Source organism: Rattus rattus, chromosome 9 (assembly GCF_011064425.1).
Source record: "Rattus rattus isolate New Zealand chromosome 9, Rrattus_CSIRO_v1, whole genome shotgun sequence".
Classification (NCBI taxonomy): Eukaryota; Metazoa; Chordata; class Mammalia; order Rodentia; family Muridae; genus Rattus; species Rattus rattus.
In genome coordinates, this window is record NC_046162.1 from 8,315,370 (window position 1) to 8,340,464 (window position 25,095).

General features: G+C 44.5%; 1 protein-coding gene across 1 annotated transcript in view; it reads left to right on the forward strand.

Annotated features, from left to right (window-relative positions):
• Positions 1 to 3,201: 3,201 nt before the first annotated feature.
• Mrtfb (myocardin related transcription factor B) overlaps positions 3,202 to 25,095 on the forward strand; it is a 155,730-nt gene continuing 133,836 nt past the window's right edge. The window contains exons 1-2 of the mRNA XM_032912319.1: positions 3,202 to 3,240; positions 12,246 to 12,306. The gene's annotated coding sequence lies outside the window, so the exon portion shown is untranslated. The remainder of the gene's footprint in view (positions 3,241 to 12,245; positions 12,307 to 25,095) is intronic.

A 25,095-nucleotide genomic window follows, 5' to 3' on the forward strand; every position in this document is an offset into this window, starting at 1 on the left:
GTGAGACCACTATAGTTTCGTGTTTTTCCCCATTGTGTTAGAAAGTGCTTGTGGTTGCACACCCAGGCACATCCTCCGATATGATTTGGAGTTTACACTGGAAAAAGAGGAATGACACAGATATTACAGAGTTCTTTCCTCATGTAAGAGTGCCCCACTCTGTGTAATGTACTTTTACATATGCACCACATATATTACCTTAGTTCATCCTTCAAAATCTATTTATCCCCTTATTTTCTATGAGACCACTGACAGTATGGTCCACTCAGAAGCATGGAACTTTAGGTTGAAATCTTGATCTCAGGGAATTTGTAGGGTGGGAGGTCAGAGGACAACTTGTGAGGGTCAATTCTCTCCTTCCACCATGTGGATCCCAGCGATAGAACTGGTTGGCTAGTATTGGCAGTACATAGTACATGCCTTTACATACAATAGGCATGTACTATGTAGGAAACCAAAGTGGTTTTGTAGGTTTGGAGTCAGTGACCTAGAATGGGATTCCTAATGGCCACTTACCAATTGTGTGTCCTTAGGCAAGTCCACTCATCTTCTAGACTCTTTCTGTATTCATCTGTGAAAAAGAAACAACACCCACTTCCACTGAGGTGTGTGACAATGTGAGGCAAGCCGGGAACGGATTTGAGTCAGTGGGCCGAGTAGGCCTTGAGAGCTGAAGACAAACTTGTACAATCCTCTAGGGTCAGAGGCACCAGTCTTCTGGTCTTCACCAGGAGAACTTCAAACACTCTGATTCTCAGACTCTGAGACTTAGGCCAATTCCCTTCCAACCCCTTGCATTTTCTTGGGCCTTCAGCCTAAAACTGAGAGCTATATCCTCAGTAATTCTGGCTCTCAGGTCTTTGGACTTAGACTGACTTATGTCACAGATTTCCATGGTTGCTAGTCTTGCTGGCAGCATATAGTGGGTCTTAGCCTCCATGAAAAATCCTCTCATGCATCTATTGGGTATCTATTGGTTCTTTCCCTGGAGAACCTGCCTCTAGGGGACTCTGGGAAAACTGACCAAGCTAACGAACAGTGCTTGAACCAGTGGCTGCCAGTTGGATGGGATCTCCTTTCTTCATCCATACCCTATTTTGTTGAGCTGTGTTGTCACATTCAGCATCCATATGCTCAGTCTCTGTAAGAGGAGTGGTTTCCAGGCAGCATAAGTTAGAAAGGTTGATGTGGGCCCACATTTGCTGACCCAAGATTGTCAGGATGAGCTAGCTTAGCAGGCCTCAGTGCAGTTTGCAGGGATGAGCTAGAACCTTCCAGGCTCTTGATTCTGCAGAAGTTGTCACAGAGGGGCCAGCTCACAGGAATATACAAAACAAGACTGAATAAAAATGGGCCCCATAGGCCCACAGGGTGTGGTACTCTTAGGAGGTGTGGCCTTGGAGGAAGTGTGTCATTGAGGTGGGCTTTGAGGTTTCAAAGGCTCAAGCCAGGTTCAGTGGCTTATTCTCTCTTCCTGCTGCTTGAGATGTAGAACTCTTAGCTGTCTTGATAACACCGTGCCTGCCCACACTCTGCCTTGCTTCCCATTGTGACTGTACTGGACTAAACCTCTGAACTGTAAGCCAGTTCCAACTAAATGATTTCCTTTATAAGAGTTGCCATGGGCAAGGCCCTGGGTTCGGTCCTCAGCTCCGGAAAAAACAAAACAAAACAAAACAAAACAAAAGAGCTGCCATAATTGTCACCACAATAGAAACCCAAACTAAGATAAAGACTTTCTCACAAGGCAATGCCAGGTCCTAGACACTATGACCATATGGGTATTTTCTTCATTGCAGGCTTGGGAGGTGTGATGGTTTGTAAATGTTCAGCCCAGGGAGTGGCACTATTAGAAGGTGTGGCTCTGTTGAAGTAGGTGTGTCATTGTGGGCGTGGGCTTTAAGAGCCTCATCCTAGCTGCCTGGAAGCCAGTCTTCTCCTAGCAGCCTTCAGATGAAGATGTAGCACTCTCAGCTCTTTCTGCATCACATCTGCCCAGATGCTGCCATGTTCCTGCCTTGATGATAATGGACTGAACCTCTGAACCTGTAAGCCAGCCCCAATTAAATGTTGTCCTTATAAGAGTTGCCTTGGTCGGGGTTGGGGATTTAGCTCAGTGGTAGAGCGCTTGCCTAGGAAGCGCAAGGCCCTGGGTTCGGTCCCCAGCTCTGAAAAAAAGAACCAAAAAAAAAAAAAAAAAAAAGAGTTGCCTTGGTCATGGTGTCTGTTCACAGCAGTAAAACCCTAACTAAGACAGGAGGTTATGATACCCATTTTGATTTATCCCACTATGCCAGCCTCTCTTCCTTAGAAGCAATTACTCTAAGTTTTCTTTTGGGAATAAGTCACACAGTAATGCAGTACTTCTCAACCTTTCTAATGCCAGGATCCTTTAATATAGTTCTTCATGTGGTGACCCCCAACCAAAATTAGTTTGCTACTGCTATGAATCTTAACGTGAATGATCTGATATGTGACCCCTGTGGTGGAGAATCGCTAACCTAAGTCCACGTATGCTTTGGTTCTATGTCCATGATCCATTCTATCCTGGGTTCTCTCACTGTTTTAGCACATATTTTACTTTTAGGGCTCTATGGAGTTGGTGAAAGTGTGAAAAGAATTCTATTGTCTAGTTGCATAAAGCTGGGTTGCAACAGACCACGTGCCAGGGTCACCTCCTCCTTTCTGGAGAACTCTTGAGGGGTGGGGAGTGAGGCAGGGCTCAAGAGGAGGGCATCCTACAGGCGCGGGTGGGGCATCAGAGATGCACCTACTCCACAGGCCGGTCTGCTCGTCCACTGTGATCTCCTTCTGGAATGGAAGGCGGCAAGAATGCACTTAGTGGGGCAGCATGAACTGTGAGCTTGCTACGGGTTGCAGACGCATCTTACTGTGGGCGCAGCCAGAGCTTAACCAGCAAGCAAGGAGCTCCTAGGTCCGCAGCCCGGCTGCGCATGCGCTCCGGGCCAGCCAGGTGAGAGCGCGGTGATAGAGGCCTCGCACCTGGGCTTTCGCTTTTCCGGGTTAGGAGCGCGGGCGTATGCGGGGTGAGAAGAGAAGCAGCGTGTAAACCACCTGGTGTCCGCACGACGGTACCTGGATCTTCCAGGACGGGATCCGCGCCCGCCGCGTTCAGGCGGGAGGAGGGTAAGCACGGGGCGGAGCGAAGTATCGCGAGATCTGGTAGTAGCTGCAGCGGCGGCGGCGGCAGCGGCAGCGGCGGCGGCGGCGGCCGGGGAGGTGAGCGGCGAACGGGCGAGAGGCGGCTGTTGGGGCTGAGGCAGGGGAGGGCTGTGGAGGGCAAGGCCGGGCTCTGGGAGAGGGGCGGACGGAAGGTCCGCGTCCTCGGTGGCCCCTCGAGGCTGCTGCTGCGCCGCCGGGTGCGCGCTGTCCCGGGACTCGCGCGGGGCGGGGCGGGGCGGCCGCGATCTCCGGGCCACGGACTCCGGGTTTCCCTGGTCGGGGTTCCCTGTGTGCGGCAGCGGCCCGATCTTCCCGGGCAGCCTTGGCTTGGTACCAGGCGCTTTGCTTGCGCGCTCCCACGCTGGAACTGCAGTGAGGTGCAGCGCCCTGGCCGAAGCCACTCGACCGGGACATGGTGGGATGGGGACGGCCCAAGTCCGGGATTCAACTACCATCCTCCTCCCCAGCCAGCCCTGCTCGCGGCTTTTCCTGTGGTCCCTGCGGGGCTGCAGAGGGTGTGTCTGCAAGCCCTCCTGAAATTGCACGCAGCCGCAGCGTCCCATGTTTCCAGGGAGAAAGTTTTCCACCGCTTTTGTTTTGTCCCTGAAAGTTCCCTAGTTCTCAATGTTCAGAAGCCATCCTTTGGCCCTGTGTGTGAGCAGAGGCGGTATGAGAATGAGGAGGGGGTGCGCTGGGCTTGGGGGTCTCAGGTCGGGAGGGTAGCCCAAGGCTTGCCTTAGGCAAAGAAACCGAAAAGTTTGATTCTTGTCTGACGCACGAGATCGCACTCTTCAGATGAAAATAGTTGTGAAGTTCAAAATCAAGGCCTCTTGCTTCTGTGGCAAACGTTTGTCACCCTGACACGAAGTTCATAAATAATATATCTTCATATACATGATCCAAGGCCAGTGGAGTGCTCTCCTTTAGATGTGAAGAAGAAATAAAGGGCAAGATACGTGCTGTGACGTTAGTACAGCCCAGACGCCGCCCTGCTAGGTAGGACGTAATGCCACGGACCCTGGGGCTAGTGAGTATGTTTGGTTGAGCGCGCGCGCGCGCACACACACACACACACACACACAACACACACACACACACACACACACACACACACGTATGGGCACATGTACTTGTGGGACTGTGTGTCTCAAAGTCAGGAACAAAGATTGGGACTTGAGATAAAACCGTGTTACTTGGGGTAATTGTTTGGAAAAACAACATTGACTGACAGCATTCAAGATAAATCACACACACACACACACACACACACACACACACACACACACACACACACGTATGGGCACATGTACTTGTGGGACTGTGTGTCTCAAAGTCAGGAACAAAGATTGGGACTTGAGATAAAACCGTGTTACTTGGGGTAATTGTTGCTAATGAGAAAAACAACATAGGCTGACTGACAGCATTCAAGATAAATCACAGCCTGTCTCAGGCTAGGCTCAGATAATACAGCCCTCCAGAGATGCTGTATTCCAGGCTACATTGTAACCAATACAAAGTCTGAGTTCTCAACATTTAAGGGAGTACACTGAATCCCTAATGCTTATCGTTGGCAATAAGGAAATAGAAGACTGAAATTGTTGCACTTGGCAGTAAGGGCTCCATGTGCACCTGGTGGATTCAGGTGTAATGTGCTGTGTGAAAGTTCACATAGTTCCCTTTTCCCTCACCACATTGGCCTACATAATTGGGGCAGGGTGGTGGGTGTTTCCCAGAGTAACTTGCCAAATGGTTCAATATTGAATCCTAAAGCAATGTTAATCTGTAGTAAACAGCTTATGGGTCAGAGTAGCCTTGATCATCACTTCTACCGCCCATGTGTTAGATGGCTCTAGATCCTGGGCCCAAAACACTGCAGGTGCTTTCCGCTGCCATCTAGGAGTCTCTTCAGTAACTAACAATGTGCCCTGGGGACAGTTCTGCCCTCTTGAGAACCACTATGTAAAGCACATGCTCCACTATCTAGCTAATTATAACAGCAGAATCTAATACACTTTTCACTGGCAAGTAAAAATAAAATTCTCTCTGTGAGTCTGATGCATAAAAAGGCTGCCTCTTTGGCTAGCGACTCTTAAATGGATTATCTCTGGCTCTCAAGAGCCAGGGTTGGTTCCTGTTCATCTGCAGCTGTTTCTCTTTGGTGGGAATCCTTGTTGGAAATGTTGGTCACACTGGAACTGCTAAGCAGTATGAGGTGAGAATGGAGCTGGAAGTGTCTGTAGCCTCATGAATGGTGATAGGTAGCTGGGAGTGTCATTGAGTACCAGTCAGTGTGGCCTGAGGCCTTTTCTACTTAGTGATAGTAGTGCATTTGGAAAATACAGATGTGCTCAAAAGTGAAAACTAAAATTACCTATCTAAGCAGTTCTAGAGGTTGGCTCACAAACAAACTTGCCTTCATTGGAAACTTCTCGATGCTAGAAGAAAAAAACAAATCAAGAAAAGTTCAGCTCAGTCCATTTGTAGCTACAGCAGTAAATTTCAAATTTTAAATCTGAAAAAGTTTATTTTTGCCTTTTTTTCCTTTAAATATAAGTTGCTTCTTGCTATAGAACGTTTATTCTGTATTGCTTGTTACTTTAAAAAGGCACTGTGGAAATTAACATCTAAATAAAGACTTGTGAAAATAGGATGCTACATTTAAAGTTGTCTAGCCATAGATACAATGAATCCCTGTGAGTTGAAAATTCATCTAAATTAAAGTAATTCAATCTTACTTTGTTAAGCAAACACTATCCAGACCCAGGATAAAAAAAAAGCCAATTGTTTTGGTTGTTTTTATTAATCATTATTTTAAAAAACACTCCTGTTCTAGTTAGGATTTCTCTGTCATGGTAAACATCATGACCAAAAGAAGAAGGGAAGAAGAGGGCTTATTTTGCTTACACTTCCAAATCAGTCCATCATTTTAGAAAGCCAGAGTAGGTACTCAGTGCAGGAATCTGGAAGAAGAGCTGTTGTAGAGGCCTTGAAGGAACACTGCTTACTAGCTTGTTCATCCTGCTTGCTTACAAAGACCAGGACCACCTTCCTAGGGGTGGTACTGCTGGGCCTCCCACAGCAGTCACCAGTCAAGAACATGCAGCCCAGGCTTGTACACAGCTAAACTCAGTTGAGGCTCTCTCTTCTCATATTACTTCAGCTTGTGTCAAGTTGACATAGGACCAGCCAGCATAACCTACCTGTTCTTAAATGAATTAAGTATCAATTATGAATTAAGAGTGTGTCTTGATCATGCCATCTCAGGGAAATAGGGACTATACAAACATATTCACACATTGGTTGATTTCTAACAACAAAAACTGAATCCAAAGAATAACTTGCAAAATGAAGCCTCTCACTTTTCTAGGTCCTTCCATCGTGATTTCTTTATACCGAAGATTTAGAAATCAGAGTCACTCTCAGAACTGTGATTTTCTTTAAAATGTTGTTCAGAAAGCCTCATGTTGGGCAGTGGCCTCTGCAGCATTAGGTGAATATGAGTTATTTTGATCTGCTGCTTCATTTGCTTTTCCATTCTGCAAAATTTATCCTTTTCTTTATACCTTTCTCACATGGGTCGTGCTTAGATTAATCTCAGTGATTCTCAGTTATTACTGCTTTGTAAGAAATGTGTTTGAAAACACTGACTGTAGGAAGCAGGCCCTGTGTATGGAAAGCTGTCTCTTGGTGTCTGAGCCATGTGACACCAGGGTGGGCTCACAGGAAATCCAACTGCACAACTGCTTGAGCACCTTGTCCCCAGGTGGACTTCATTTCTTTGCTTTTTGTATTTGGTGATCCCCAGCTAGCAGCTCTTCATAAGGCCCCGGGGCTCATTTGTCATGCAGACAAATGTGAGCTTAGCCTGGGGAAGTGCCAGATGAGGGACTGTGGAGATGGCTCCATAGTTAGTGCTTAGGACACAAGCCTGAGGACTGAAGGGCCAGGTAAATGTTGGGTGGGTGTGATGGTCCACCTATAATTTCAGCCTTGGAACTCAGAGCTGGCACATGCAGAGCAAGCTGACTAGTGAGACAGGCCATGTCAGTGAGCACTGGGTTTGATTGAGAGAACCTGCCTTGATGAATAAGGTGAAAGAGAAATTGTGGATGATTCCTGGCATCTACCTGAGGCTTCTGTATGCATCTGTGCGCACGCGCACGCACACACACACACACACACACACACACATGCATGTATACACAATGCGCATCACATACACATGAAAACAGAAGCAGCAGCAGAGTAAAGCATGTATCCCCAGGACAACTGGCCACCACTGGAGTCTGGGTAGGTAAGGGGACATTTTGCATTTTACCAAGCCATAGCTGCGGCTGCTGCTCCAGAGACTTTTAACATCATCACATGCTTTGCTGGACTGGGAGGGAGATGCTAGTTCTTTGTGATGGTTGTACTAAAATTTCCATTCAATATAGAATTTAAGAAAAATATTTACTAATCATTTAATTTGGACTCTGACTTATAGGCAGTACTCTTTGTGGGAGTATTGTTTCAACATTTAAGAATCCTTTTTATATGAACAAAGTATTCTTCTAACTCAAACACTTAAATAATGTGGGCATGTCCAGAAAGCCAAGTTTCTAATTCTCTTGGGTTCCCCCCATAGCCTTTGTCTGTTTCCTATAAGTACATTCATCATTTCTCTCTATGGATACAAGCAAATGTCAGTAGGTTGTAATCTTTCTCTTTGTGGAAAGTGCAGTGTACCGTAGCCTACCTTCCCTGGCTTTCCATTAGTTACATGAGCAATTTACATGCTCATGTATATAAAACACCCTTTAAAAGTTCTATTAATATTTTTATATATGTATGAGTGTTTGGTTGCTTGTTTGTCTGTGTGCCACATGCATGCAGTGACCTCAGAGGGCAGAGGTGGGTATTAAAGAGTCTTTGAGACTGGAGTCACAGTTGGTTGTGAGCCACCCTGAGTGTAAAGAATCAAAACTAGTCCTTTGCAGGAGCAGCCAGTGCTCTTAACCTCTGAGACAATGGTGTCTCCAACCCCAGAAAACATTTTTAAATAGCGAGGCATCCTCTGTCCTGGGTCTGCCTAGCCAGCCCCACTAGGAGACAACCATGTTGTCTTCAGTCTTACAGACCATGACATAGTGAAAACTTGGGTGTTTATGTATTTCCACAGAGGAGCTGCTGAGCCAGTGAGCTGTGTTTTTATTGTCATAAATATTTCCTTTCTCCATGAGTTATATCACTTTGAACTTAGACGAGTATAGTTGTTCCCCAGTTTCTATAGAGGATTCTGTGTAGATGATGAAATCCAGTTTTGCTTGAGTCTTATACAGTGAGATAGTGTTTCCATTTAACCCATAAACATACTCCACAGGCTGTGAAATCATCTGTAGATTACATGCTGTGCTGGCTAGGTCTATGTCACAAGCTAAAGTCATATAACAGGAGGGACCCTCAAATGAGGAAATATCTCCAGTAGATCCGGTTGCAGGCAAGCCTATAGGGCATTGTCTTAATTAGTGACTGATTTGGGAGAGCCCAGCCCCTGTAGGTAGTACCATCCCTGGGCTGGTGGTCCTGGGTGCTATGTGAAAGACTGAGCAAGCCATGAGGAGCAAGCAGGTAAGCAGTATTCCTCCATGGCCTCTGCATCAGCTTCTACCTCCATGTTCCTGTCCTGTTTGAGTTCCTGTCTGACTCTCTAAATTGAACAGTGATGTGGAAGTGTAGCCAAATCAGTTCTTTTCACTCTAATTTGCTTTCCATCATAGTGTTTCATCACAGCAGTGGTAATCCTAACTAAGACACATGCACTGCCCAAATTTATGTGTGCATTGTGTCACTTTTGTTTGGGGACTGTGCATGTAGAGGTCAAAGGACAACCTTGGGCATCAGTCTTCACCTTCCACTTGAGACAATCTCTGTTTTGCTGCTGTGTACCCCAGGCTACCTCCAGCAAACTTCCCAGGTATCCTCCAGTCTTAGCTTCCCATCTCACTGTAGAAACATGCATGCTAGATGCAAACCTGGGTTCTCATGCTCACACAGCAAGCCTTTACCTTCTGTACCATCTTGCCAGCTCTGCATTTTTCTATGAACCATGTGTCCATGCCCTTTGCATTTTTCTTTTCTAGTTTCTAGCACTTCATAGGTTACCAAGGTTAGCCCTGTGTTCCTGTAGTCTCAGTCCTCACCTTGTCCCTGGGTATTCATTCACCTTGGTGCGCTGTGGCAAATAGAAGGCTCACATTTTTTCTTTCCTTCTTAAAAAGATTTTTATTTTATATATGTAAGTGGTTTTGCCTGTATGTATGTATGTGTGTGTGTGTGTGTGTGTATGTATTCCATATGCATGCCTGCAGAGGTCAGAAGAGCATATTGGATCCCTTGGAACTGGAGTAATAGATGGTTGTGAACCACCAAATGGGTGTTGGGAACTGAACCTGGTTCCTCTCCAAGAGCAACAAATGCTCTTAATCATTGAACAAACTCTCCAGCCTCATTATTAAAAAAAGAAAGATAATCTGTAAGAAAACAATTTATTTATGTCTATAGATATTGTGCCTAAATGTGTACCACAGCATACAATATCTGCAGAGGGAAGAAGATGGTGTTACATCCCCTAGGATGAGTTATAAATAGTTGTGAGCCACCATGTGGGTCCTGGGACTTGAAGTCAGATCTTCTGGAAGAGCTCCAGTGCTCTTAAGCACTGAGCCATTGCTCTGGCTGCTCCTCACCGTTCCCTTAAGGTTTCCATGCTTTCTGTCCGCCTGCTATGGAGCCTGAATTTGGAGGAACTACCTGAAAGGCTTTCTCATTCCTATGTCTGTTAAGGTGTCTGTGGGATTACATCTACTCTTCAGTCTTTGGTCCATTTCGGATTTCGCCTTGTATTTGGGGTCACACACTCAGCTGCATCTCTGCAAATAACTGCATTTGCTCCAGAGCCTGCAGGGAACTCAGTGCTGTGCATATTGAGCCATCTTTGTACTTTGTTTCCTACAAGAAAAGTAAAATCACATTAAAGAAATGACTCCAAAGTCTGTTTAGCCTTTTCCAAGCTGGGATTGGTTTATCTATAAAAGGAGCAACATGGAGGACACTGACAGACATCTTGAGGTTGAGGGAGGCTTAACTTACGTCCTCCACCTTCTTACCACTTCGTTTTCCTACCCTGACCTTTGTTTTGTTTTGTGGTTTTGTTCTGTTTTTTTTTTTTTTTTGTTTTGTTTTGTTTTGTTTTTCGAGACAGGGTTTCTCTGTGTAACATCCCTGGTTGCCCTGGACTTGCTTTGTAGACTAGGCTGGCCTCAAACTCACAGAGATCCACCTGCCTCTGCCTCTCGAGTACTCTGATCAGAGGCTTGCACCACCACACCCAGCTATCCTTGACATGTTTGAAAGTGAATAAGAGAAAACCCACAGGAATATTAGATCTTAGACTGAGAAGGGTCAACTTTAAAAAAAATTTTTTTATTAGATATATTTCTTCTTACATTTCAAAGATTATTCCCCTTCCTAGTTTCCTGTCCATAAGCCCCCATTTCCTCCCCTCCCCCTCCCCCATACAGGTGTTCCCTCTATACATCTCCTTATTCTCCCCCTCCCCCCCCCCCATACCGGTATTCCCCCCATACCTCCCCCCCCTTGCCCCCCCGCACTGGGGAGTCCAACCTTGGTAGGACCAAGGGCTTCCCCTTCCCCTGGTGCCCCAACAAGGCTATTCTCTGCTACATATGTAGTTGGAATCCAGGGTCAGTCCATGTATAGCTTTGGGTAGTGGTTTAGTCCCTGGAAGCTCTGGTTGGTTGGCATTGTTGTCATCAACGTTTTTAAAAAATGACTTTGCTGCAGTGGTGATATAGTCCAGGGTCCCTTGTATGCTAGGGAAGCACATACCACTGTGCTTACAGTTTCAGCTTCTCCCTCCTTTTATTGTTCAATTCTGGAATCTACTCTCACTAAGTTTTTCAGAATGACCTTGAATTCATTGTGTAGTTCAGTTAAGCCTTGAGTTTGTAATCCTCCTGCCTTAGCCTCCCAACCAGCTGGGATTATACAGGCTTGCCCTGGTATACTCACTAATCAGTACATTTGAGAATCGATCACAAAGTGTGGTCTGGCATTCAAGGCTTCCTTCTTGCTTTCTAGCCTTGCATTACTTAGTCCTCTCTTGAATACACTGTGTCCATGATGCTGCTAGACATTTCCCAAAGACCTGGGGTTTCTAGGGTGCTATCTTGAATGTTCTGTTGCCAGTCAAGTATGGCATTCAGTAAAAACAGTATCATATCCAGTAGTTTGTTCAGCTGGTGATTCATACCTCAATTATGTTGGAAACCAGAGAGATATGACCATCCTATGAAGAATGCCTAGCACCCAAGCAAACACCTGATAGAGGCAAACCAGATGTTAAACAAGTGAGGGAAGACTTAACTCCAGTCTTCCTTTTTGTCTTGCAAGGTAGAAGGCTCATCTTCTCTCTTACCTGTTACATTCTTAGCACCTTGAAGACAGTTATAACAAACATTAGGAAGTATGGTGAGAGGCAAATTCTTCTTTGTAAGAAGCCATAAGAACAAAGCATGAATGTTTGTTCACATGTATGTTCAAAAGACGCCAAGGAGTTCCTGGCTGGGTCATATAATGTGACCTTTGACCCTTGTGTCCTTAGTTGTGTGCTGTTGGTAGACAAAAGAAAATGGTTCCAGAAGTGTGATGACTCACTGAGGATGTCCTGATTGGAGCAGGAGCTCTTTACCCAGCCCCTAGCCTGCTGCAAAGTTCCCATCATCTGTGGATTCCTGATTTAGAAGCTTTCCCTTCTGTCAGGGTTTTGTTTTTGTGGTGGTCCCTTTTTGATGACTTCAGTGCTCTGTTTGTAATCAATCACCTGCTGGCATGTGGTAGATGGTCAAGAAAAAGTAGTTTGGGCGGTTGGGGATTTAACTCAGCGGTAGAGCACTTGCCTAGCAAGCGCAAGGCCCTGGGTTCGGTCCCCAGCTCTGGAAAAAAAAAAAAAAAAAGAAAAAAAAAAAAAAGAAAAAAGTGTTTGTACTTTTTTTTTTCAGGTTCATAATAAAGGTGCTAAGAAAGAGAATGTAAGAAAGGAAAATACATATTTTTACTGAGGTAAGTCTTTTTATAATTTTAAAAATTTTCTTTGAAAACATTTTAAATTCTTCATAACCTTCCTTTCTCATAATGAGTGGTTGTCTTAAGAGTGTTCATGGCTGTGGAAACTAGGGGTTGTTTGGTGTGCAAGGGACCTGCATTTTAAATTTGTGCCATCTCAAGGCGAGAGAGAAACAAAGACAAACACAGAGAGGGAGAGAGTGCACATATTAATATCAGATCACAACTTTTGGGAGTTGATTCTTTCCGTTCATCATGAGATCTAGATTGAAGTTGGGTCTTTAGGCTTCTGGGTTAAGTTCTTCCCCAGCTGAGCCATCTTGTCTACCCTAACAGGTCTTTAAAATACATAGCTCACAGTTCAGCCCAGGTGGACTTGACAGCAGCAGTAGGTTCTGAATGAAGGAGGCTCCTCTGATACCCCTGGTGTCCTACTGAGAATAATAGAATAACCCCCCTATTTTCCTTTTCAATTGGATCTCCTGTTTTACCGGTCTTGAAAACAGTTCTGAGTTACCTATGGGAGTGAGGAGTAAATGCATGTCAATACAAAATCAGTAGCATTGGTGAGGCACTGCAAGCTGACTGCAGGGCTCACTTACACAGTGGGTGTGGAGACACCCGTCTCTCCCCATTGCAGGTAGTTTAGGTAGTTAAATTGGCCTGCTCAGGGGTTGCTGGATGGAAAGTTGGGCAGAGGGGGGAAGTTGAGCCTGAGTATTCAGGGTTGCTAACTTTCCAGATGAAGCTGCTTTGCAGTGAGGGAGAGAAGACTGAATTGTGTTGGGGGAAATCACCACACCAACTGTTGTGTGGTGACAATAGCTGGTCCCCAGAGTCAGTCCGATTCATTTTCTTCCGTTCTTCTTAGCTTAAGGTAGAGCTTTTAATAGGAGGAGGGGAGAGCAGTAGCCTGGGCCACAAGTTATTTTCTAAGTCCTATATCCCTCAGCTCTGTGTTCCATCCTCCCTCCTTGAAAACTATACTTCCTTGCCAGCCCTGGAAGCTGTGCCTTATGTGGCATGATGGAAATTCATCTGGAGCTAGACAGAAGAAGGCTACAGCAGCAGAGCCTAGCTGCTGACTGGACAGTTCACCTGAGAATATGGTGCAAACTGGCCTTTCATCTATAGCATAGATAGACACAGCTTCACACACAATCTTCCCTTGTCCTCAGAGAGGTGGTGGGGAAGGCTAAGTGTGTATGTTAAACCCAGTAAGTTCAATCAATTCTAATGTGACAATTTCTTTTCAGTCTGAACTTGTTCTAGCAGCCTTCAGTCAAATGAGAATTGCTGTCAGAGGGAAAGGACACCCTCCCACACCTCCCTCCCTGAGTGCTTGAAGCCATCCCACTTCCTTTTTCTTTTACCTTAAAAACTGACTGCTGACACTTGGGAATTATAATCAGATTGCATCAGTCTTAGGGAAAGGTTACCAATTACTGTTCTGCACAATATGCACTTCAAATGTCTCGGTGCAGTGCTTTTAACTGCCTGTTAGGTGAATGAAGGCTTTGTGTCATGCCCTGATTTAATACAATTGAGAGGCTTTATTGATGGCTTTTTGTCTTCAGTACCATGGCGGGGGGCTGGATAGAGGAGGGAGATCATTCAGTATAAATGATCCTCATGGGGTGTCTGTCAGTGGTTGTCCCATGAAGATAGGTCCAGGAAGAAGCATGGTTGGTGTCAGCGATGGGAACTGAGGACAAGCTTTGCATGGGGTATAGCACTGAGTTATGAGTAGGAAGATGTTCTGTGGTGGGCCATTCTTTAGCACTGTGCCCTGTTTCTCATACCTTGTTCTGTTCATTCAGCACGGATAGAAGGACACAGTGAGTTGTGATACTTATCCTTGGGCATGTAGCCAGTAGGTTTTCAAAAGCATGGTTGAGCTCCTCTCTTCTGTCTGCATGTGTATGTGCACAGAAGGTTAGGAATGGTTAGAGTGTTTGTGGTAGAGAGCCTGCAGTCTTGAACAGAATGATGGTTAAGCGTTTCTATCCTCCCAGTGCTGTTTTCTCTTGATCTCCTGCATCCTCAACCATTGCCTGTGGAAGTCTCTCAGCCTGCCAGGAGGTCTGGCTATGTTCGGTACAACATAGACTTGTTTAATTTAGCAATGCTCTGAAGTGGAAGGCCCCCAGTGGCCAAATACCAATAGGCCTTCTGCAAGGTGTTGCTGTAGTCAGAGGAGAGAATGCTGTTTGCCTCATTCTACCAGTCCGAGGCTGCAGATGTTCTCCTCATGAGGCAGAAGGTCTTAGACTTGTTGAAGTCGCTGCGATCAGCAGGAAGCGAGCTGCACACTCGGAACACTTCTCCTTGTGCAGCTTTGAGTCGGTTCCATCCTGTACCTGCTGGTTAACTACGGATTGTATACTCCTTTGTTTTTGCTTCTGTTTACCTTGGATTTGATTTTATGGCTGGTTACTATAGGGATTTATTGGTAGGAAAATAAATCCTTTCCTCATTTGAACAGGCTGTGTGTTCTGAAGATAGATATTTTGTTGTAGGCTGTTTCAAGCAGATCCCTCAGCAGAGGGACGATGATACTCCTCTATGCCATTAATTCTTAAAATAATAGTTTTTCTAATATTTAACTCAATAGTACAATGTTCATAAAAGTGGTCTTTAACATATTCATAAAGTTCTATACCAGTCACTACTGTCTTAAGTCCAGAATACTGTGATCACTCCATGAAGAAATGCCCTCTCCCCAAAACTCCGGCCCCCATCGTCCTGTTCCTGGCAGCACTAATCTTTGTCTTCAGGAATTTAGCTAGTCTGGATATATCATATAAATGTAGTTATTCAGGATATGGCCCTTTTTGTTAGGGTTTCTGTTGCTGTATAAAATACTGTGAACAACTTGAAGGAAAGCATTTATCTCAGCTTACAACTCTTATGTCACACACCGTTACTCAGTGAGGTCAGGACAGGAACTCAGGCAGGGCAGGAACCTGGAGGAGGCAGGAGCTGATGGAGAGGCCATGAAGGGGTGCTGCTTACTGGCTTGTTACTCGAGGCTTACTTAGCCTGCTGCTTTACAGAACCCAGGACAACCTGCCCAGCAGGCAGCACTGCCTACAGCAAGCTGAGCCCTCCTACAGCAATCATTAATCAAGAAAACACACCATAGGCTTCTACAGGCCAATCTGGTGGGGGCATTTTCTCAATGAAGTTTCCCCTTTTCACGTGACTCTGGCTTATGTCAAGTTGTCATAAAACTATCTAGTACAACATGTTATTGAGGTTCATTACATTGTAGCCTCATTTTTACTCCAGTGTAACATTCTGTTGTGTGGATATACATTATTTTATCATTGGGTGAACATTTAGGTGATTTCTACTTCTTAGCTGTTAAAAATAATGCTTTTGTGAATTTCTGTTTTATTTTGTTTTGGTGGTGGCTTTTTATTTGTGTGTTTGGGTGGGGTCTGGAGGCGCACAGATGCTCAGATGCTAAGGCTAGGTGGGGACAAGAACTTGTCATTATTTCCAGTGACTGACGTTTTTGTCCTTGTTGCTGAGTGTGCTGTACACAGGGCATCTGCTGTCCATGATAGCCTTGGTTAAGCTGTGTGCATAGGGTACTCCACTGACACTTTGTTCTTTGACCAGTTGTAAGTTTCTGTAACCACCATCCACTGCCCAAAGAAATGTTGATGAATCCTGACAGATGCACTAATGTATGGGGAAAAAAAACCTGAATTTAGAGAGAAGTTTGATGCTGTGTCCATTTAGCAGACTAACAGTAGTAGGTTCAATGAAGTGTTTAGCCACAAATGGAACCTCTGTATTGTTCCCCAACAAACATCACAGACAAGTAGGAAGAAAAATTGAAAGAGCTAGAGGTTAGCGAGCAATATTGTCTTCTGGGCATGACAGGGACCCCTGTACTCAGGAGCTCACAGAACCTGGGGCTACCTACACAGGATCAAGCCAGTCAACATTTTAGTATGGAGTGGGGAGGGATCCATGATCTCCCCACCCCAGCTGAGGGGTTTCTGGGGAAGAGAGAGTGCTGTTTTAAGAGGAATGGTGGTTGAACCACTTATGACCCAATACCAGGAATCTATGGGCAGCACAAACTGGACTCTGTCTGATAAAATAGGAAAAAGAGGACATGAAGTTGGAGGGAATGGGGAGGTGAGGCTGGATCTGGCTAGAGTTAAGCAGAAGAATCGAATGAATATGATCAATACAGGGTGCATACAATTACCAATGAGTAAATAAAAATATTATACTAAGGTAGCTTCTCAGTGTAGTCATAGTAAAACGTAGATTTAGATGTAATGACTTTGATGCCTAGGAATAAGCTCAAGGGAAGCCTCTTGGCCTGAGCTTCCTCCCGTTTGCAGGAAAGAAATCTTCCTCCTAGTAATGGGTTCCATATGTTTTGTGGGAGGTCTGAGCTCAAGCTCAGCTCCAGCATAATCCAGTAACACACTCTGCAGCTGTTTGACTAGAGAATATTGATTGTGGGGGGTGGGGGTGGGGGATGGCTGTGTCCTGGTGTGCAGTTCACATTTTGTCCTTAGCAGTAGGTGTGGGCATTGAGGTATCTAGCAGAGAAAAAGGGATGAGACAGTCATTGTAGTTACTGTTCTTTAGGACCTGGTGTGAAGATAACCATTGGGCTCTTGCATGGTTGTATCTGAGAGCTGGTGAGATCTGAGCTGGGTGCTAGTGGTACAGTGCTGGAAAAGGAGGAGCTAGTCATGGTGTCTGGCTGCAGTTAACAGGAAGCTCAGTCATTATTTAGAAGATCCCTAGAAAAGGTCATACAAACAATACAGTGCTGTAGGAACAGGAGGATTGCAGGTACCCTGGGGAAAGAGCAGTGGGCCAGCTCAGTGGGCAGGGCTGCCAACACTAAAGCCAGAGAGGGATGAACCTTTCCTCCCAGCTGCCATTTCCGGAATCACAGCAGCACTATGGCCTTGAGTTTGTGCCCTATGTGCTGGAGCCTCACTAGCCACAGAGTTCTCAGCAGAAGGGAGGTGTCCAGTAGGTTCATCTGGTGCACATCACTCTGGAAATGGGATCTGGCCCAGGATCTGACATGAAAGGGCAGCTCAAGGAGACCTCACAAGTTTGTGGCTTTGGAAACCATTTCTTGCCCAAGAGTAAGGAGGTTCCAGTATGGGCAAAGCAGAATGCAGGATGTCAGCTGAACACTTTTAGACCAGTGTAGTCTAGGTGAGACACTTCTGGGTATAACATCTTAATAGTTTAATTGACTTAACTTCTTTCACTGCTAGAAGCTAGAGAATGCTTTCTTCGCAGTGCCTCTCTAGAGCCTGTATCCTGTGCTTGCCACATGCTAGTTGTTTGGAGCAGTTCTTTAGGTTGAGCCTCTCTTGGATGGGGAAAGCACACAGAGATTTGGGAGTTACTGCATCAGGCCAGATGGTTGAAAAGCTAAATGGCAAAAGGACATTTCTGGTTCAGATACTTTGTAGTCTGTGATTTCCGTGTCCAAGTAATATCATCGTGCCTAGTTTGTTCTTTCTTCATCTCTTTTTCTTTCCTTTTTGTTTTACCCGATGTTTAATGTCATTAGTTACCTGTTGACAGTCCTGTCAAACTAAAAATATTTTTTTCCCTAAAATTAGACTTAGGAAATAAAGATAATAGAGACAGAGACTTTCCCTTTCAGAATAATTGAGTCTAAGAGTGGAACCCTGGTTGCTTCCAGATCTCTTCTGTAAACTCAAGATGTTTATGAAACACTTGGAATGATACAGATTGCACTTAGAAAACGTGCCGTGATCAACCATGGACATATGAAATAGGGTTCTTAGTAACTTAGGACCTCCGAATCTGGAAGTTCACTCTAAGGATGTAGTTAATGGTGATATTTTAGATTTCAATTTTGTATTCTAAATAGCAGATGTTAGCTTCATTTCATCTATGTAAAAATAAAGTGACTTGCAGGTTTCAAACCTTGGCATCCTGAAGGCAGACTGTGTCTCTTAATAGCCATTGCACAGCAGTCCGGAGGTGGGGTTGACCTTGGTGTTTGCCATTTAATGTGGAAGTGTCTTTGCTTCCAGCTCCATCTTCTCTCCATATCAAGGAAAACCAAACATTGGTAGCTCGGGTGTGCTATTATTTTTAGTATTTAAAATTTATAAAAGCATACTTGTATGTATAATGCATATATAAGCAATACTATGTTTTTACTTGGGCAAAGTGTTTTTGAGGCAAAAATACAGTTGTGTTGCTTTTGAGGAAACCGTGTTGGCCCTACCACCCTGCCAATGGCTTGGTATTACTGGTATCTACATATTCAGCCTTCCGTAAGTTCCATGGCTGTTGTTTCTAAACACCCTGTAGGTACCAGAATTGAAAGATGTTCAAGGCCCTCCCGTAATGTTTACATCTAACCTATATACATTCTTCTGTTTACTTTAAAGGTTTATTTTTAGTTGTGTGTGAGCCAGGATCTATGCATGAGGCCTAGGTACTCTCCAGGAACTAGAGTTGGTGGCTATAAGGGGTCTGGTGACTGCTAACCCTTCTCTCCAGCCCCTTCTGTCGACTTTAAAAAGATCTCTAGATTACTTACTATACCCAGTATAGTGTAAATGTTGTGTAAATTGTGGTACTGGATAGTTTAGGGGAAAGAGGCCAATGTACAGGATAAATACAGGGTTTGTAAAGATGTCTTGTATATGCACTTGGCTGAATCCATAGCTGCATAGCTGATGGATAAAGAAGGCCAATTGTTTTTTTTTTTTTTTTTTTTGGTTTTTTTTTTCGGAGCTGGGGACCGAACCCAGGGCCTTGCGCTTCCTAGGTACAATTGTATTTTTAATGTTGTTGCTTATTGCCGAAAATCTTTTCTTTTTACCTTACAGTAGAAACAAGATCTATTTTTATTTAGTGTTTTGTTTGTTTGACTCTTCACTGTTTTTAAAGTTATTTTTTGTTGTCAGTGCATACCACAGAAGTTTCCACCATCCCACCATTCCATCAATGGCCCTAGGTCCTGTCCTCCATTTCCCTTCAGAAAGAGCCAGGCCTCACAGGGATGGTTTTGGTTTTGGCTTTGTTTCTTTGTTAGTTTTACCATAGAACATTGTTTAAATTTTGGCTGCAAATGCAGGCTCTTATCAAGTTGTAATTTTAATAGACATTTCTTGGCAAGAAGTCAGGTTATAGCCTTTTAAATTACTATAAGATATATTCTACACTTGTTTTTAAAATAGCTGATCAATTTTATTTGAACTATAGGTAAATGCTTGTTGTGTTAGAGTTTGTATCAGGTGGATTAAGGCCTTGAATAGGCTGAATTTTTACAAAGCTACTCGAAGACTTTGAGAAAACAGTACATTCTAGGATGTACTCTAGAGTATATTCTAGAGTAATCTGGGCCAGGAGTGGTGGCTCAGGACTCACCTGTCATCCCAGCACTCAGAGGCAGGACTGCTTTGTGTCCTAGGATACCCTAGGTTACTAAGAGTTCCAGGCCAGCCCAGTTACAGAGTGGGACCCCCACCTCAAAAAAGCAAAACTATGAGTTGAGATTACTCATTGGATCAAACACTTGCTGCATAAGTGGGAGCAGAGGAGTTTAGATCCCCAGCACCCATATAGAGCTGTGGCGTCTTTTGTAATCTGCACTGTGGAGGGAGGGACAATCGGGCAAACTGGCAAGTGAGGTAGCTGATCATGGAGCTCTGGCTTTTAATTGAGAGAATAAATAAATTGCTTCAATAAATAGTGACTGAGTAGAACACCAGATATTAACTTTGGGCCTACACACACATGTGCCTGTCTGATAAACTCACATACATGCACACACATACCAACATGCATACATACATGCATGTACTACATACACTGGCAAATTTTTTAAAACAAATAAACAAACAAACAAATAAATAAATAAAGGTATGGAGTTTGCCATGTAGGTTAAGTAGTCACACAGGAAATTCCTGTGCTTCAGACCTTGTAACCTCACACTGTAAATCAGCTATGGAACTGCAGTGGAAGATTATTGACTTGAGATACACTTACCAGCTTCTGCAAAAAGTAACCAAAATGTACCTGATACAGTGCAGTTTATTCTTTTTCCAAAGTGATAGTTATCCTTTAAGAAGTAGTTAGTGTTGGTTTTTACTAATTAACTCTTTAAAGGTAGTGTCATTTAAAATAGAACTTTCACAGCCCCAGTGTTGTAAATGAGTTAACATCTCTTATCCAGACATGTCAAGCACAGGCTTTGCTGAAAAGAGCCTTGGCTCCTCAGGGCTGCTCTCTGCTGGGTGCACCTGGTACAGGAAGACCACTCTTCACACGTGCTTGAGAGTTGTTGATTTTTTTTATTTTGTTTTATTTTACTTGTATCCATTACATTTATGTAGATGATACTAAGAGGGTGTGTGTGTGTGTACATGTATGTGCATTCCTATGCTCTGGCATATGAGTGGAGGACAGCTTTGCGGAGTCCTTTCTCTCCACCTTTACATGAGTTCTGGAGACTCAACGTAGGCCATGGGTATTAGTCAGGGTTCAGCAGAGGAACAGAAGCAGTGGCGTGAATACTTATTTTTTATGTTATATTTATTAAGTCAGCTTCTGTTAAAATAGTAGCATTTGTCCCATAGCTAAGAGACTAAGAACCTGGTAATTTTTTGATCCTTTAGGTGGGCACCTCAGCAGTTGGAGGCATCCCGTAGTAGCTGTCTGTCACTGCAGAGGCTGACTACCCAGTAGCCAGCTGACCAGTTCATAAGGCTAGGTGCTTCACCAAACCCAGTTTGCTGCCCAAATGGAAGATTCTTGATGGCCCCTGGTCCTCAGCCCACAGTGGGAGTCTGGGAACTCTGGTTCTGATATCATTGAAGGAAGCAGCAGCAACCACAAAGCAGATCAAGAGGAAAAAGGCTAATGACTTACCCTGTGCTGTAATCTTTCATTGGGGTTGCTACTAGAATGTGCCAACCATAATTGGGGTGGACCCCACCCCATGTCCATTAAGGTAATCAGGATGGTTCTTCAGGCAAGGCACCTTGTTAACAAGCATGTAGGAGTTAAGTTGGGGGGCTGCAGGAATACAGGGATATGGAATAATATAGTCCCTGCACTTGGGAGATAAGGAAGGGGAGTTAGGGATTCAGTACCTGAGTTCACATAAGATTGCACTTCAAAAATACAAAAAAGAAAAGACACAGAAGAAAAGTTAGGCTGTTGGGTAGCTAATCTTATGTCAATTTGACATACAAACTAGCGTTATCTGAGGGAACCGTAACTGAGAAAATGCTCCCATAAAATTGGACTGTAGGCAAGGCTGTACAGCATTTTCTTAATTAGTGACTGATGGAGGAGGACCCAGCCCAGAATGGGGTGGTGCCATCCCTGGGCTGGTGGTCCTGGGTTCTAGAAGAAAGCAGATTGAGTAAGCCACGAGGTGCCCTTAAGCAGCACCCCTCCATGGCCTCTGCATCAGCTCCTGCCTCCAGGTTCCTGCCCTGCATGAATAGCAATGTGGAAGTGTAAGCCAGATAAACTCTTTACTCCCCAAGTTGGTTTTTGGTTATGGTGTTTCATTGTAGCAATAGAAATCCTAACTAAAACAGACTATAGTACCCATAAGCGGGAGGTGACAAGAGGAAGGGAAGGAGGGTACTCGCAGTATGTAAATACACATTTCTCAAGCACATCACTTGTAGCTGCTATAGCTTTATCCATAACAGGTCATGTTCATGCTGTCTGAACTTTTCCCATGAACATAGGGGCTATAGTGCTGTTCAGGTCCTTCTTACTCCTGGGCAGTAAGGTCTGAATTTCTATTTTTGTCTTCATCTCAAAGACAGCAGAAGTCTTAAAAGGTTGGGAACTGCTAGCTCCTTTTCTGGATGCAGTTGCTTGTGACCCAGATCTCTGCAAAAAGCAGTGAATGCTCTTTACCCTAGAGCTACCTTTCCAGCTCCGTGCTCAGCTGATTTTTTGTAGGAAGGGGGTATACAGGGAGGTAGGGGAGGTACTTGAATCAAAGTTAAGGCTTCATGCTTTTATAGCAAACACTGTATCCATTGAGCCATCTTACCAGAAAGACCTGGCTTCATTACATATAGTTGTACAGGCTGTGTGCTTCCAGATCCTTAGAACATGCAGTGAGGTATACATTCAGCCCTGCTGTCATATTACATGTCTTCTATGCTAAGAGTAAGGCAAATTACAGAATATTGACTCCACTGAGACAACTAAACTGTAGGTGTACATGGTGAGGTGAGTCTACATTTTCAGCACACAGTACACACACAGTACAGGTGTCCTCTGAGCTGTTAGTAATGAGAAGTAGCTCAGTGCTTATGACATGGTTACCATCATCAGAGCGCTCCCTAGCATAGTGAGGATGATGGGACTGTTGTGCGTGAAGGGCCACATGATTAGTAGCTGGCAGCAGAGGTTGGGCCATGCCATGGAGCAGTGTTTCCTTTGGAAGTAAAATGTCATTAGGATTGTATTTGACAGTGGAGATGTCATGTGGAAGCACAGATCACTCTGGAACTTAAATGGCACTCACATAGCAGGTGTCTTTGTACCACTGTGACAGAAGTCAGGACAACATAAGAAGTGAAAGTCTAGATCTTTCATATGTTGTATGCTTCTCCTTTTCGGAAAATGTTTTGTTGTTGTTACTGTTTTATGTAATACAGAATAGTTTCATTTTAAAATCAAAACAAAACCAAAAAAAGTCAAATGAGTTTCTAGGTCCTGTTGTTTCCATGTTAGTTGTTTGTTTGACGGCTGCCACTGCTCCCCAGAACAGAGTCTGTACTCCAGACTGTCATTTTTCCTGAACACTGACAGGTGAGCAGGAAGATAATGTGGGGGCTAGCTTAGGGCATGGTGCATGTGACATGCTGCAGAGAATCCTTCTGTTGGGCAAAAGCCACTGAAAGCTTGCTGTTTGTAAAGTTGTTCCTTTGAGAAGTTAGAGCATGGTATTTCCGAGGTAACTGAAAACATTTACTTATAATAGGAGAACCTTGCCCAAGGGAACCTGAAGCTTGCTAGTAGCACATTCCTATCTCCAGGAATACATTCTTACTGGTTCTGTCTTCAGTGTGCTTTTAGAGAAAAAGCTTAAAACATTATCACTATAAGGAACAGAAAAGAGTAGTTTTCAAATGGATGCTCTTGGTCAGTTGAAAGATGTATGTCTTCTGGACTTTACTGAATATTAAATAAAGCACATGTACTTTCTGTGTAATACAATTATTGTACTAGATCCAGAGCATAGAATTCTCTAAAACCAGGAATAGAGATTTTTTTTTTTTAAGTCCAAGGTGGCACATATCTGTAATCCTAGCACTCAGAAGGCTAAGAGGCCGCCAGTGAGCAGCCTGTCAACTGCTCTTCCGTGTCAGCCTAGGCTACATTGTGAGTACCAGCCCAGCCAGGGCAAAAGCCTCTCTGAAACCAGAAAATTCACAAATATACCCCCTGAAAACAGAAATGAAAATGTATGGTATAGAATATTATCTTTGATGTAATCTCTAAGAACTTAATCGAAAATGTCAGTTATTACTAGTTTCCAAGCCTTGGGTCTAGTCACTGTTAGCCTACTGTAGTCAAAGTAGGAAGGACCTCTTTAGAGCCTTCTAGCTCCATTACAAGAGTAGCTGGCCTGGGCTGGCTACTGTGCATTTTCCCACTGCCTTCCTTCACTGTGTGCTTAGTACAGTAGCTCAGTCCATCCAATAGAAGATGCAAAACAGCTCTGTAATGTGATCCTGGGCCTGCGGCGTGAAGTCCAGCACTTCAACAATGTCAGACACAGAGAGCATGTGTAGTGAATGCTTACCTGAATTAATGAACTGTTAGAGGGTGGGTCGTAGTAAACAGAGCAGTGTTCATGGCTGAGCTAAACATTCAGGCTTTCTTCAAAGCCAGTCAGCAGACCACTCCAGGGAGACCAATTAGTTCACTTTTTTACCCAATAGTCATTTACTTTTACAGTTGTGCATTATGTAAAGGTCAAAAGGAAAGGTGTGTTGAAGGTAGTAACATTAGTACTTTGCCACAGCAAAAGTCTCAGTGTGCTGGTAAAAGAACTGCAGAACTCAGGCAGCTGCCCTTCCTTCCTCCTCCCTCCCTCCCTCCCTCCCCCTCCCCTCCCCCTCCCTCCCTCCCCCCCTCCCTCCCCTCCTTCCTCCCTCCCTCCCCTCCCCTCCCTCCTCCCCCTCCCCTCTCCTTCCTTCCTTCCTTCCTTCCTTCCTTCCTTCCTTCCTTCCTTCCTTCCTTCCTTCCTTCCTTCCTTCCTTCCTTTCCTGTGATGGGGTTAATGTGCAGCTTTGGCTGGCTTGGAACTTGCTTTGCAGACCGGGCTGGCCTCATGCTAGGATTAAGGGTGTGCACCTCTTTATTTTTAATAGTAGTTAGTATGTGACAGGGCCTCCTGTTGCTAGGCAGGCCCTTCCCACTGAACTCCAGTGTACCCTTACCTTCTGTTTTACCAGTTGTGATAAAACACTGACCAAAACCAACTTGGGAGAGGAAGGGTTTTGTTTTTGTTTTTGTTTTTGTTTGTTTTTAAGTTTGTACTGTATACCCCCTCCTTGAGGGAAGCTAGGGTAGGGACTAAGGGAGGAACAGAGGAGGGACACTGCTTACAGGCTTGCTTTCCAAGGTTTGCACACCCTACTTTCTTACACAACTCAGGGCACCTGCCCAGGAGTGGGCTGGCCACAGTGAGCGGGCCCAACTAATCAGTCGCAGTCAGGAAAGTGTCCCACAGATCGCCCACAGTCTAGCCAGTTG